The sequence below is a fragment of the Amblyomma americanum genome, chromosome 10, assembly GCF_052857255.1.
Source record: "Amblyomma americanum isolate KBUSLIRL-KWMA chromosome 10, ASM5285725v1, whole genome shotgun sequence".
Lineage (NCBI taxonomy): Eukaryota > Metazoa > Arthropoda > Arachnida > Ixodida > Ixodidae > Amblyomma > Amblyomma americanum.
In genome coordinates this window covers 11,755,172-11,769,881 of record NC_135506.1, presented here as the reverse complement: position 1 = coordinate 11,769,881, position 14,710 = coordinate 11,755,172, and the positions used below count along the sequence as shown (strand labels likewise).

The following is a 14,710-nucleotide window of genomic DNA, read 5'->3' as shown; positions in this document are numbered from 1 at the left end:
TATAACGAGGTTCGAGTTAGTTCCAAAAGAAAGCTTCACACTAATTAAAGAATGCAAAAAAGTGCGATATGCAAGCATCAAATGAAATAAGGTTACGCTATGTGATAAACTGTATGCTATATGAAGTCAGCGTGGTTAATCTGTGATATTCCGGTTCGACATGGGAAAATATTTTTACGGTACACAGTCGCAAGGCGAAGAGGAACTTGTTCTGTCGCTGTGCTGTTGACGACGAAGAGGACGCTGCAGATAGTGCTGGGGTGACCTGCATGGTTTTTGTGTGCTCGCTGACTGCGGCCCTTCGCGACTGCTGCTTAGCTAATCCCCGTAAAAAAAATACATTTTAGGGCTCGGAAATGCCGTATCTGTGGCTTAGCGCTTTGAACATCCGCCTATATACGGGGGGTCAGGGAATCGAGAAAAACGCCGTTTTCCATGAAAGTAGCGACTTTGTCGTTAGAATTAGGGAAATTACCGATTCAGGCCAGATCCAGTTTGTCCCCTGTGTCCCTTAATACACATACTCGTTATCTGTGGCTTGTGTACGTCAGATTTTTTACAGACCCAATTTTACGTCCGTACTTCATGGACACGCCTGCACGCCCAGCTTCGCGGGACATGGCCGCTTAATTCAGCAAACTGCCACCACGGGCCGCATGTGTTCCATCCTGCTTTTGGCCTGTCAAAAAGCAGTTATCTTGCAAAGACAAGATAACCGCAGCTCCTTAAAGGTGACGGAGTGGATTCCAAGAGAAGGCAAGCGCACGTAACAGGGGGCGGAAGAAAGTTAGGTGGACGAGTGAGATTAAGAAGTTTGTGGGGATACGGGTGCCGCAGCTGGCAAAGGACCGGGTTAACTGGAGAGGCATGGGCATGCCCTGCAGTGGGCGTAGTCGAGCTGATGATGATGATTAGGACTAGCCAACTGAGCTACTTACTTGGTTTGGAGAAGACGTGTCAATTAACAGACCTCATCTTCGCGGAGTTCCCACTGTAAATTAACTGCTCTTTAAGAAACTCGCACATACGGTGGCGCCAGCTCCTAGGTAATGTTTAGAAATTCTATGCTTTAACGCATCGTGCTGTGCTCCTTGTGGGAATAATTCTTATAATGCCGTAATAAGGATGGAGTACGTAAATTGCAGGCATGCGCCGCACACGAGCGAAGCAGTTTATTACGCATTCCAGCAAGTTAACGCCACATTTGGCTCACCGCACTTACATGCACTAGCAATAAATCAAGCGTTTACACGGGACCGGGCGTATTGCCGATCTCTCGATGTTGTTGTTGTTGTTGTTGTTGTTGTTAGCCTATCGATGCTACAGCACCCAAAATTCCGGTTTCGCCTCTCAGCGCGAGTTGCAGTGATTTGAACGGAAAGTTTGGCTTAAAAGAATCTCAAAATGCAACCTATAAGGTAACACATATATCAGGAACTCATTTAAGGGCTTTCAATTTTTGCGCTATTGCAATCTCTCAACAGTTCAATATCCTATACGGCTACAAACTCGTCTCACAGCTTTGCACACTGCGAATTCAACAGTAAAGCATCAAGAATTGCAACCTAGAAGTTTACACATACCCACAGGAGGTAGCAAACAGTCTGCGCGCTCTGAATTTATAAAAAAAATATTTAAACTTATTTAATAGGGGATTCTAACAGCTTTTTCGCATTCAGAAATGCAGTTATGCTTTGCACCTCAGAACAGATAAGCAGCAAAGATGGCGCCGTTGCTTCCTACAATTACTTGGCATTGTCAAGCCAGGAGCACCGGCTCACGACAGTGTAGACAGCGTCGACACAAAAGGACTCAAAATATTTGCTGTCGCGAGGAACAATGGCCAGATTCAGTGCTTGGAGCGGCGCTGAGCAAATAAAACGTTATCGGCTGCCATCTGACGTAATGTCACCCGAACAAAAGGCCCAATTAAATGGATGCAAAGCACGATTCGCGATACATACATACTCCGCGATAACTGCGTCCGACATGGCACACTTTGTACGCACAGCTTGATATTGTCCAGTGCCAAACCCCAGTCCCTGGTTTTTCGTAGTGGCGATTGTACAGCACAAGCACTGCTGTGAGACAGCGCATTGCGAAGCGAGTTCCTAATTGTCCACATTGTAGACGTGGTTGTGTATCAACTTCGGCTGTCTTTACGGAGCGGCATCGAATCTATGAACAAGATGTCTTGAATCAACTCGTGTGGGAAGGCGTAGTCGTGCCTTCCCCCATAAAATACACCATATTCAAGACACGGGGCAGTCCGCCAGTGCGTTGGTCAGCTGGTGGAATTGGTATGCCAACGCACGGACCAGGTAGGTCATGGTGCCGAAGGCACCACTGGGCGCCGAGTCGTAGAAGCGCTCGCAAATGCCCACCGTGGCCTCGCATGGGACGAGCGGCGGCGACACGCAGCAGCAGAGCGTCGCGTCTCCCCCCCACTGGCGCTGGTCTTCGAGGAAGAGGGTGTGGGCCCGCTGCACGATGCGCTCGACGTCCACCGGCTCCTGGAACCTGTCCATGGTCCCGGTGTCGACGGCCATGCTGAGGACCATGAGCGTCTCCACCAGCAGCTGCCGGTACTCGGGCTCGGGGATCCTGTTCAGCATCTCCTCGACTCGGAGCGCGAACTTGAACTCTCCGGCCGTCATCTCCCTGGTGAGGCCCCACGGCAAGCACTGGCCGCGAATCCACACTCCTGGGCAGCGCTCGAGGACGGCCCAGACGCACGAGTAGAAGCCCACGGGCACGCGGTTTAAGGCGCCATCCAGACGCCTTCTCCGCCGCCAAAGGCCGTGCTGGTTATCTGCCGGCGCCTCTGATAAGGCTTCACTCATCTCTGCGCCGTGTACAAACGTTTGCGCAATGCTACGCTTGTACGTTGCGAAGCTGTTGTGCGCAGAGTCCGGCGCCGAGATGGTTTGCAGGCCGGTGAGTTCGCGGCCGCTCAGGATGGTTAGCAGCAGGGACTGCATCTCGTACGGGCTCAGACTCAGCAGCAGTTCGGCACTGTCCTGGTCATTGTCCCTAGCAGTGCGCGCCAGTTCAGACGCCATCACCTGTATGATGAGCCCGACACGCAGACGGAGCATCTCGCGGAATAAGTGCGGGTCCGTTTGGATGAACATGGCCAGGTAAGCGAGCAACTCCTGCGTGAGCATGGCCATGCTTTGGTCTCCCCTGTGCACGTCGCTGATGATGTTACGCAGCTCCTTGTTGGAGAGTGGTCGCGTGATGACTTGCTCGCTATGCGGAGGCATGCCCACCGTGACCTGTTTTTGCCGCACGAGCAGGTCAGTCACGGACTTGGCAAGATCCTCGACTCGCTTGCCCAGGGCCCCAGCGAAGTGGCGGACGAGGCCCCATTTGTGTTCGTGGCAGGCGCGCTCGTAGAAGTCCTGAAAGAGGTTCCACACGGTGATCACCGTCTGGGGGTGACCCAAGCCGGTGTCCCAGTTGAAGCCCTTGTGAATGGACAGGTAGTGCAGGATATCGCCCTGCTCCTCCATCGATTCCGTGTCGCGGAGGGTGGTGAGCAGCTCGAAGTCGGTGACCTGGTCAAGCTGGAATTCGGAGACAGCACGGAAAGGCACCGGCTGGTCCTCGTCGTACGAAGACCTGCGTGAGACCAGCCGGGAAGGCAGCAGAGAGGCCTGTGCCGACGCTTGAAAACTGGCGAGTGTCGTGAATGGGTAGTCGCTGCCAGGACTCTCCTGGCCTGTCAGGGATCGGGACCGCCGGATGAGACCCGAGGCGACCGATTTCACCCGACCAGGAGTGGCAGAGGGACCTGCACCACTGGCGCGCTGTCGCGATGGGCTTCTCTGCGGTGCCAGTGATACTTTTCCCGGACTGCGGCTAGGAAGGCAACGAGACATCTCGCTTTCAAGGTAGTCGTGGACCAGGGCAGGCAGTGCGTCTGGCTCGCCATACTCATAGTTCCTAAGGAAGTCCAGGCTGGCCACGGATGACGTCCTGATGAACTCCTGAATGCGGTTCAGGGATACACGCGTGCCATGCACGTAACCACCGACGAGCTTCTTCAGAGTCTGGCGGAGGCTGATGGGCACCTTCTCGTCTTTCAGATGCCGCGAGCTGATGGTCACTACCATGGTGGGCCGTCCGGGCACGTTCCAGTGGGCACGAAGCATAGCAACGTCTGATCGAAGCGTGCTAGCAAAGAGGTCCACATCATTTACCAAGTGGAACTCCTCGCTGTCAAGATTCTGCGGCGTGAAGACGCACGTCCTATTCTTAACCTGGTATATCTTGCTGGTAGCCACCAGTCCGACGTCCTTAGATAGGCGCCCGGAGAGCGCCATCTTATTATGCCGTCCGAGGTGCGAGTACAGCTCGCCAAGCACGCGGGCTGGGTGAACTTCAAAAGGGTAAACTTCCGCCACTGTCTGAATGTCGGGGTGGATTCTGGAGATTTTTTCTTTCACTTTTTTGTCCTCAGCCAATAGAACCACTTGGACGACCAGTTCGGGCCTCTTCAGGGATCGGAAACGCCTGTTAAGTGGGTCCAGTTCTCCAGGAGCCAAGTATTCTTCCTCAAGAAGCTTACCCAGTACATACAGCGACTGGGCCCACATGAAGGGGATCTCTCCGATAGGCACCCGTGCCTGAGTGTGGGGCTGCTCGCATTCACGGTTCACCGCGTCTGCGGGAACTGCATACATTTCGGGCACTAGCTTAAGGCCGTCGTCGGTCTTGATCAGCACTCGGTCAAGAAGCTCAGTGTACTCGTCCACAACGTTCCTGTCTTCGCGGAAGCAGGCGTCGATGACAAGGTAACAGAAAAAGAGGGGCCATTCGCACTCGATACCTTCGAATACTTGCAGCTCCCACGGCTCGTAGTGCAACCTTCTGGAGTCCTCGCGAGCTGTCTTGTACCCGTCCCTAAGAAACCGCTTGCAGCCATATGGCCCTTGAAGCTTGCCCACTATGGTCGCTCGGGTTTCGCTGATGAGCTCAGGGTCGTCGACGGCGAATGCAGGGAATCCCACCACCGACAGGAGAGCCGCGTCCACTTCCTTGGAATTGGACTCCCTGGGCAGCATGGAGCGAAGCACCGCGTCGCACTTCTGCGTCTCGTCTGGAAGGACGTGGATGACGGAGGCTGGTCCGCCCCGGCATCCGAACAGATCCAGCTCACTCATGGCCTCGAGCGCTGCCTTGGCCGCGCCCACAGAACTCGCGTTGAGTTCGCGGATTCCCTGGTTGGTCTTGTCGCCACGCTCCCACATGCCAAAGTCCGGCACGCAGTACGCGTTCTCGATGTAGAACACCAGGTTCTGGATGAAGGCCACTTCGTCCAGATTGAAAATGACCTGAACTCCCGAGGCGGTGAGCTGGGCAAGGACGAGCAGGTACAGGGATGTGGCGTCGATCTGCAGGTGTCCCCAGTCCTGGTCGCCGACGCACGGGCCGCCAGTGGCGGCGTCGAACTTGGCGTGCAGGCAGTCGGTCGCGCTCTGCGTCTCCTTGAACCGCTCGAGCTTGTCCTTTTGGTTCATCATGGCCACGAGAAGCCCCCGCATCAGCTTAACGGAGCGGTGCTCGAGCTCGTAGGCCGTGGCCTTGTCCTCGTCAACGTCGGCGTTCTTCTTGTACGCCAAGGACAAGGCCCACATCGCGAGCACGCAGTACACGTTGTCGCGGACCCAGGCGTGGTGGCCACTGAACTTGTGGCCCGGAATCAGCCCGGTCACGGGGTCCTGGTGCTCGACCACGGTGCGATACAGCATGTTGTAGAAGTAGTCCAGCCGACCTGTTCTGGGGTTCTGGCGACGGTGCATGGCCAAAGAGGAGTTTCCGCTACAGGCGCGCAGGAACAAGTCCACGTCAGGGGCTTTAAGACTAGTCTGGGACCTCGGCAAGCTAGGACGTAGGCTAGAACGCGCCTGTGGTCCGGACTGCTCGCGCTTGCACGGACAGCATTGGCACGAGGCACAGTTGTAACCTTTTCTTCTCCGCTTGCCCAAAGTATGTTTCCGCGAGGGCCGAAGACCTGACGAACATCGTAGAGCTGATGATAGTGGACGCTGTTTTGTTGTATTTAGGCACGTACCCATGCATGCTATAATGTACTAATTTGAGCGGTTCAATATGAGAGCAAGAAACTGTGCTCTTGAAGCCGTACGTAACTACCAAACTTCCTTTTTTTTCTTTTTTACAGTACGCTGGTGAGCTACGAAATGAGTTCTCCTAAGCTTCAAATCATGTTCAAACCCCCTTTCGTGTGTGTGACATTTTTTAAAGGCTCACCATAAGTACAGTCATAAAATGAAAATTCGCCCTCCGGTCATTCGATGTAATATTTTAGTCGATGTGGTAAGGTATGTTATGGCACGGTACGTTACGTTACGTTACGTTGGGTTGTGCTGTGTTGTGGTATGGTATGGTATGGTATGGTATGGTATGGTATGCGGGTTTTGTGGGTTTAACGTACCATTTCGGCGCGTATGGGTTATGAAAGACAACAAAGCTGACAACTGGGCGAATTGGTACTGAATCATCTTAAAACCAGCCAAAAGACCGCAGCGGTGGCCAAGTGGTTGAGCATCCGCCTCGGATGCGGGAGATGCGGGGCTCGATGCCCAGTGCCGCCGGGTACCCACCGGTGATACAGTTCGTACAAGCTTTCCCCTGGCCTGGTGCTCGACTTATTCATGGTGAAATGCTTTGGCAATGGGTCTCTGACCACACCTTGAGCAAAATAAAATACCACGTGCCACGGCGCTCTTTGGCCGCAGATGCCGTTGCGCCATAAAAAAATTAACTATCATAACCTGCCAAAAGACGCAACACAGCTAGGAGAAAATAAGAATACAAGAAAAGGCTGGTGGACAAGGCAGTGGAGCAATCCGGATTATTTCCAACATCTTGGATTGTTGAACGTGTCCTGACATCACACACCGCTGGGACGTTTTCGAATTTCGCCTCCATCGGAATGCGGCCGCAGCGGCCTGAATTCTATTCTGCGTTCTTGGGCTCAGCTGCCGAACCCCAAAGCCACTGACCCCCCCCCCCCCCCCCCCCGAAGCAGGAAATGTTCCATGCGAAACCACACACACACACACACACACACACACACACACACACACACACACACACACACACACACACACACACACACACACACACACATATATATATATATATATATATATATATATATATATATATATATATATATATATATATATATATATATGTATGTATGCTGAAGAAATACATTGTTTGATAGCCTTTCCAAGAGGGTGCCATAAGCCTGCTCTTTCGCGGCAGGTATAGCATGCTATTTCACTCAGTCTGAGGATAACAACTTCTGTCGTAGCATCACTGTCATTGTTTTGTTTTTTTCTCTCGACAGTTCTTTAGCGGAATTCACCGCGCGGCTGCTTGCTCCAGCCGCCGGTCCAGAGCGCGTCAAGCTCTGCAGAACGGGAAAGCGGGCCGTCTTTCCGCTCCTGCGACGAGCACGCAGCAGCTGCTGGCGGCTTCTATGTTTAAACCGCCACCGTGCTCTTGAAACCCTGCCGAGAACCGAGGCTCCGCGTCGAGGTCCCGCTCGGCGGGCAGAGCAACGCTTGGCTCTGGGCAACGGTACGTCCGTCGGTCCGTCCTCGGCACGTTGCCCAACAACCGACGCTTTCGCCTTCTGGTATGCTGCCCAGCATTGTGCAAGCTGAGCAGCTGCCGTCGCCGAGTCGGGAGCCCAATGGGCCTCCGCCTTAGCCACCGTATCGATCGCTATTTTGAAGGGGCAAGACAGCGTGCGGGCTCTGGTCAGTCGAGGACTGTTTTTGTATGGGAACTTGTTTTCCTAAAGGCACCCCCTTAATTCAGAAGAATTTTTTTTTTCCACGCGACGGATAATTTTGTCATATTTGTCACCAGTGTCGCAGTCCTAAAGGTTACTAGCACTACACGACATATCAACGACACAGATACAAAATAATTATATATGACAACCCCTACCTTCCACTCCTCGGCCTCCCTCCCCTAGAGGTTTAGAGGCCCCCCTCTCCTAATTCCAATTCCTGGGGAAACCCATGCTCTCACGTAAAAATAAAAACTATCTTAGACGATCCTCACCCGCCGCGGTGGTTCAGTGGTTAGGGCGCTCGACTGCTGATCCGGAGTTCCCGGGTTCAAACCTGACCGCGTCGGCTGCGTTTCAATGGAGGCGAAGCGCTAAGGCGCCCGTGTGCTGTGCGATCTCAGTGCACGTTAAAGATCCCCAGGTGGTCGAAATTATTCCGGAGCCCTCCACTACGGCACCTCTTCTTCCTTTCTTATTTCACTCCCTCCTTTATCCCTTCCTTTACGGCGCGGTTCAGGTGTCCAACGATATATGAGACAGATACTGCGCCATTTCCTTTCCCCCCAAAAAAACAATTATTATTAACTTAGACGATCCTCAGTGGATCCGCTGAATGCGTGAGCATATTCTGTTTATACTATTTTTTCCCCATTTTCACAACAATATCGCTTCTTTCGATCGCAAACACACACTGATTGCTTTTTTCTTTTAAGTGGTGAAATACTTAGGTTTGTTATAGCCGACGTTGACACACTAAAGCTGGTATATCCGGGGTGGTAAGCTTAGCTTTTATGTCCTAGGTGAACACCCTGATATCCGAGATAAGTACACGCGTATTTGGAGGAACTTCCCAACGTCGATTCTTCAGGGTTGGTTGGTTTTTTGGGGGGGGGTGGGGGGGGGAGGAAATGGCGCAGTATCTGTCTCATATATCATTGGACACCTGAACCGTGCCATAAGGGAAGGGGAAAGGAGGGAGTGAAAGAAGAAATGAAGAAAGAGGTGCCGTAGTGGAGGGCTCCGGGATAATTTCGACCACCTGTTGATCTTTAAGCTGTTTCGCCCTTCCACAGCCACGACCAAGCAAGAAAACCAGCGAAAGCTCTCCAGCAGTGCTGGTCATGTTTTGGCATATTGTAACTATGAGATTACAAGTTTTTCATGTGAATTGGAAAGTTTTATATATATGTTATGATAAGGTACTATATTTATTTCAACTAAAAGCACTGAACCTTGGCTTTTCTATGCAAATGTCAAATCACAGGGGAGTTTCTGTAATACTGAGTTATGTGTATGAATGATCAACTCAGATGGGAATACAGTGCTTTTAACAATCTTCTCTATCTGCAGCTCAATTGTTTCAGGTTACACAGTTTCTATCTATACACACATAAGCCACTGGCAACTAGGTTCGAGCCAGCTGCTAAAGTCAGCGGGCAAACTTTTCTGAAAGTACACAAGTCACAAGTCAAAATCCTTATGCTTTTGATGTGCAAGCAAATTCATGCCAACTAGCCATTGCATTTGCTTTGATCTCATCAGCTGCTGGCTCGACCACATCAGCTTGATGGTAAGGATCAGCGGATTGCAAGATAAGAAAGCACTCTACATGTCCAGATATCAGGAGGGAAAACAAATTCTCAGTGTGTTTTCATGAGCGGAGAAGTTCAGTGTGTATGTGGCCAGTGCATTAATTATGAACCATATATAATGCCAATCTTAGAATTTTTCTTTTGTCTGGTGCAGACTAGACGGAATACAGTGTAATTAGACGGACCTCAACAAAGCGGAAGGGGGCAAAGAAAAGAAACTTCAGGGGACATTTACGTTGTGGCCTATTTATGGTCCCAGCAGTGGCCTGGGGTCCTCTTGGCATATCATTCGCAGACACAGTCTGTCTCTACTTTACACCCCGTCACATGGGCATTTCAAAAGACCTTGAGTCAATAGTCTATCCAGTCAACAGAGCAGTGCGGAACTCTATTGAGATTTCGAGGGCCTTCGAGTGTTGCCCAACGTTGCTAGCGTTGCTTCGGGTGGCACCAACTTGCACTTTAAATGCACGATACATTCACAGTAAAAAATCATGAACAAGCATTATTCTCTCATACTTTAATGCAAGAAGTAAAATATTAGTCTGTGCAATAATTTAAATATTGTTTCAGTCTTGTTTAAAGTGCATTAATTATGTAGTCTCCACTGCAGAAGACGGAAACACCAGAGGTATCAGTGTTGCCAGAGTATTGCAAAATTGTGAGAGTAAATTGTGCAAAATGCAGTATCTTTCAAGACAATGCAACTGGCCTTTAATAACAACTAAAAACCTCCTGTGCCACCAAAAAATGTGTATTTCAACACTTTAGATTTATAAAAATATTTTTGTTATTTGCGCAAAACTGAAAGCAGCAATTGTGGCACCACACAAGCTTGGCATAAGACACGTGTGCTGTTTCAATGTTTGAGATTTGCCGTGTAGCAGTGACGCAACTCCTTCGAGTTTTACAGCTATGAGAATCTCGAATGCTCTCAGCTGGATGGTCACTGAAACTGGTCACGTGACAGGGATATTACATTCATAGATCGCAGGGCATACCACTCCTGGTGCAGTGGCACAGTGGTTAAGTGATGCGCCACTGCCCTGGCAGGTGGCTGCTTCAAATGTAGCCACCAGTGGGGCAGTGACCACTAAATGTCATCAACTCATTCACTAACTCAGTGGCACAGTTTATTTCTACTTTCGAAACTGCTGATACAATAAGTAGATCATGGTCATTGATATTACATTTTTATTTAATTTCTTTTGAATATGGGTCACAGTGTAATCTTGCTGCACGGTCTGCTTGCTTTATTTACAGCACAACAAACAGCTGATGTACAGTCAAGCTTTCTAGATGGGCTGTTCTCCACAAATTTACCCTATCTGTTACACATACCCCGAAGAAACCGCTTCAAAGCGTTTTCTTTTCCAGTGTCACTTGTGCCAGTGGCAGCAAGGACGGGAAGTTGCATGCAGTGTTGTCAGCTAACCGAATTCAAGTTAGCAAAAGCGATTTGTGCCCAGCTGCATGTGGGAATACCATGACTTTACTATATCCAAGTCCTTCAATCTGTCCAGACATCTCGTCTTTCAACAGAACCTCTCAGCTTGTATTTGATTTATGCTTTTGTACGAGTTGTTTAAGCTAATATACAAAACAAAGAAACTTAGTTTTCATCATACAGATATGCCACATAAGTAGCATTTAAAGCCCTTATAAGTCTGCACCCTAGAGCTTACTTTAATTTCTACATACTTGCTCCATTGGATATTTACCAATGGGTTCTTAGTGCACATCACAAGCAGCTGCTACCTATTTTAGCAAAAGTAAATACTCTTGAACTCGGTCACAATCATTCTTAAGAAACACTAAATATGCGCAGTGCCAAAGTAAACTGCTCACAAAGAGGGGCTAACACCACAGACCCAGTGTGAGGCCATCATACATCAGGAATTATACTGTCTTTCCAGTCATTTGATAACTAAGACTTCAGGGCTGCCACGTGCACCTACACCTATGGTTAATGAAGACAGCATGACAAAGGAAGGAGGCACACATTGGGTGAACAGGAGGGTAAAGTCGCCACGGTAGTCTAATTCATACATTTGAGGCTTTTTCGCTTAACTAAAAAGGAAGTGACTCTCCTATATTTAATTTACAGCATGTATTTCTATTTGTCTTTGCTATGTTCACCTTTTACATTTCATTTTTTCTGTGTGTCACATGAAATGTTTTTCATGTGGTATTGTGATTTGTGTTGTTTTCATGCCTCTCCGGCTTGGGCCAACGTTGGCCTGCAGTATTTTGAAATAAATAAATAAATATCAAATTCTTATGTCCACTGACAGCTGTGCTTTACTGCTAACGATCAAACTACATACTCATCCATGGCTAACATCTACTAATGAAAGAGCAGTACACAACGGTACATGTGAAAACACAAAATATACAAGAGTACAGATGTGCAACCAACGGCTAGGGTCTTCCTGACTTCAGTTAACAGTCTCCCCTACATAGAAGCCAATGATACTTCGGTGGTTTGTGAGATCATAACAGCATGCACTAATGAAAGGAAAATTTTTGTGCACAAATAAAAAGCCACAAAATTCTTAAAGGACTGGGTGTGCTCCTAGCAAGCTTTAGAAGAGATTTGTTTTTCAGAATTTAAAACCAGTCGTGGCAGCATCATCTCATATTCTGAAATCATAAAACAAATATTACAGAACTGGGTATACAGGTTGGCTGCAGTAGAATTGTTACAAGGCTTCAGAATTTGGTAGATAGGTCGGACATGTCCAGAAAGATGCTTTGAGGCTATGCTTATGTCACTTGCGACTAAAATGTAGACCTGCCGTTTTGAGGTACCCAAAGTATTCCCTTGAACACCATTGATGGGGAGACTAGTTAACGTGCAAGTAATGAATGTGCAGACACTTATGTTTGTGCTTTGTGTTCTTTATTTCAAAGAAATATTGTGAAAGGTTTCAGCTGGAGGTGCCATGATAATGGAATGGTGAAAAAAGCCATATGTTTGACTCTGTGATCGATAATTTCCCGGAGTTGAGGTTGTCGGGCTGCCTTGAATATGAGGTCAAGAATATTAGCAGAATCTTTGGGGATGCATGAGGGATACGCTGCTAAATGGGCAAGGTTAAAATTTAAGCACACATCTACAAACTCATGGGATTCATCCTGTCTAAAAGTAGGCTGATGAGAGGTATTCAAATCTCCAAAGACGTAGGATGTGTACTTTAGGGTGTTTTGTTGTAAGTTAGTTCAAAATGTTGCGTAGTTTTCGGGGGAATTAGGGGTTATTGTGGAGCGTGGGGGGGCTAAACAAACTCCAATTAGTGTAGATACTGGTGTGGCACAACAAAGTAGTAGTAATATTTCGAGGTCTGATCGGATGTTAATATGGGAACACTGTAAGCTCAATGCTTGTAGTACAGAAGTTCAGCGGCGCTCACATTATCGGTCACCTCTGTCAGCAAAAGCAGGCTACTGCCCGTTGACAAGGCTGTACACACAATCGTACTTAGAAAGATGACCGCATACATTACAGAAAGAACCCAACATCAAGATTCCTTTGAATTGACTTCTCAGAAGAGTCCTTCATTATATAGCTGTCAGGACATTACACCTAAAACAATGAAATGAAAATTGGACAACAAAAAGAAACCATTTTGTTTTGAGTGTGTAGATACACCTTGAGCACTGATGATGCCTGTTTATGGCAACTACCTTGTTTGAAATGTGTTGCCAGAACTATTGAAATGGCTTTTAAACTGAGTTACTAGCGTTACTAAAGCGGAATGGTTAAGCTTGGGCCGGAGAAATTTACAGGCTCAATTTAGAGGCCGGTTCGTTGAAAGCAAGACTGATTCATAGAGTGGCTCTGAGCAGGGGCACCTTTATAAACCCTAGTGCATTCATTTAATGTACCACGGAAAACTGATTCAGTTGACCTTATAACGGTTCCGTGAATTGTTTAATGGCTCTTCTTTATACATGTCCTCCGAGCGCGCTGCTGGCAGCCGTTACCACCGATTTTGAGGAAGAAAGCTTAAAACGTACGCTCACGTTTGCGCGACAGCGTGGAAACCCACAGTGCAGAGAACAAAAATTAGTGATATCTCGCACCTGACTTGGTAGCGTCGACTCGCGCGCCTCGCAGAACTCATTGCTTGCATGTGCAGAATTTGCTAAGCGATCGGCGGCTGCACGCGAACCACTGGTATCTCAAACAAGCAGTGGCATCCCAGCATTTGTAGCGCGGTGCAGGCTGAACGGTGCAGGATTTGTGCACCGACGAGACTATCCATGCTGCACATTCGTTCTACCGATTATCCAACAGGGGCGAACAGCACCGATTAGGTCAGCGGACACGGGTCACAGAACCACACGAGGCATTGGCTACACACACCGTTTTCGCCGTTTTAGCCACTCATCTTCCACGGTGCATGCGCTGCGTTTGATACAGATGGAGAGAGGTAAATCGTGAGACGTCGGAAGAGTCCGCCCGTTATCAATCCATTCGTCCAGCTAATTGTTTTCCGCCAACCTTTCATTCTGCCAGATTACTAGCGTAGGTAATTAAAGTATGCGCGAAGAAAAGAAATAATCAGTTTTTTTGCATAGTCACATTGTCTTCTTTTGCTTTCTTGACCAGCTATTAAAGATGGCGCTGCGTATCGCCCAGCACGCCGTGCATAATCAACGCACTAGCAATCTCTCTACCTAAACGTAGCAACATTGGTGTAAGATATCCAGGTTCTTTATTACATCATAAACGAACATCTTTTTATATTAAAAAGGTTAGTATTACTCAGTTCAAATATAAAACATAATGTAAATATGGGATATGCTTTCTATAACTAAATAAATTGCTAAATATTTTGCAGTTTAAAAGAGCAAACCTAAAAAGAGTACGTTGCGCACCTGGAGCAAAATGTCTGGTCCTTTTAGTAAAGATATCGTTAGCGACTAAGAGTGTCATTGGTGGGCATATATGGGTACAGGTGAAGGTACCCCTAATTTTTGGGAAGCCCTACGGGGCTTCATTTGCGAATCAAAAATTAGAATTCTTGTGCTGGCATACATACATACATACATACATACATACATACATACATCTCTACAGTTGTAATCGGAACAATAACTAAAGAAAAACTAAAAAAAAAGTTAGAAATCATTACGGCAGTTCAGCGAAAAGTGGCGCCAATCTTGGGTAGCGCCATAGTTGAACACTCGAAATGAATACTCAGACGAAGGGAAATGGCGCAGTATCTGTCTCATATATCGTTGGACACCTGAACCGCGCCGTAAGGGAAGGGAT

General features: G+C 48.4%; 1 pseudogene; it reads right to left on the bottom strand.

Annotated features, from left to right (window-relative positions):
- Positions 1–1,155: 1,155 nt before the first annotated feature.
- LOC144108824 (putative phosphorylase b kinase regulatory subunit alpha pseudogene) lies at positions 1,156–5,833 on the bottom strand (annotated as a pseudogene).
- Positions 5,834–14,710: the final 8,877 nt, after the last annotated feature.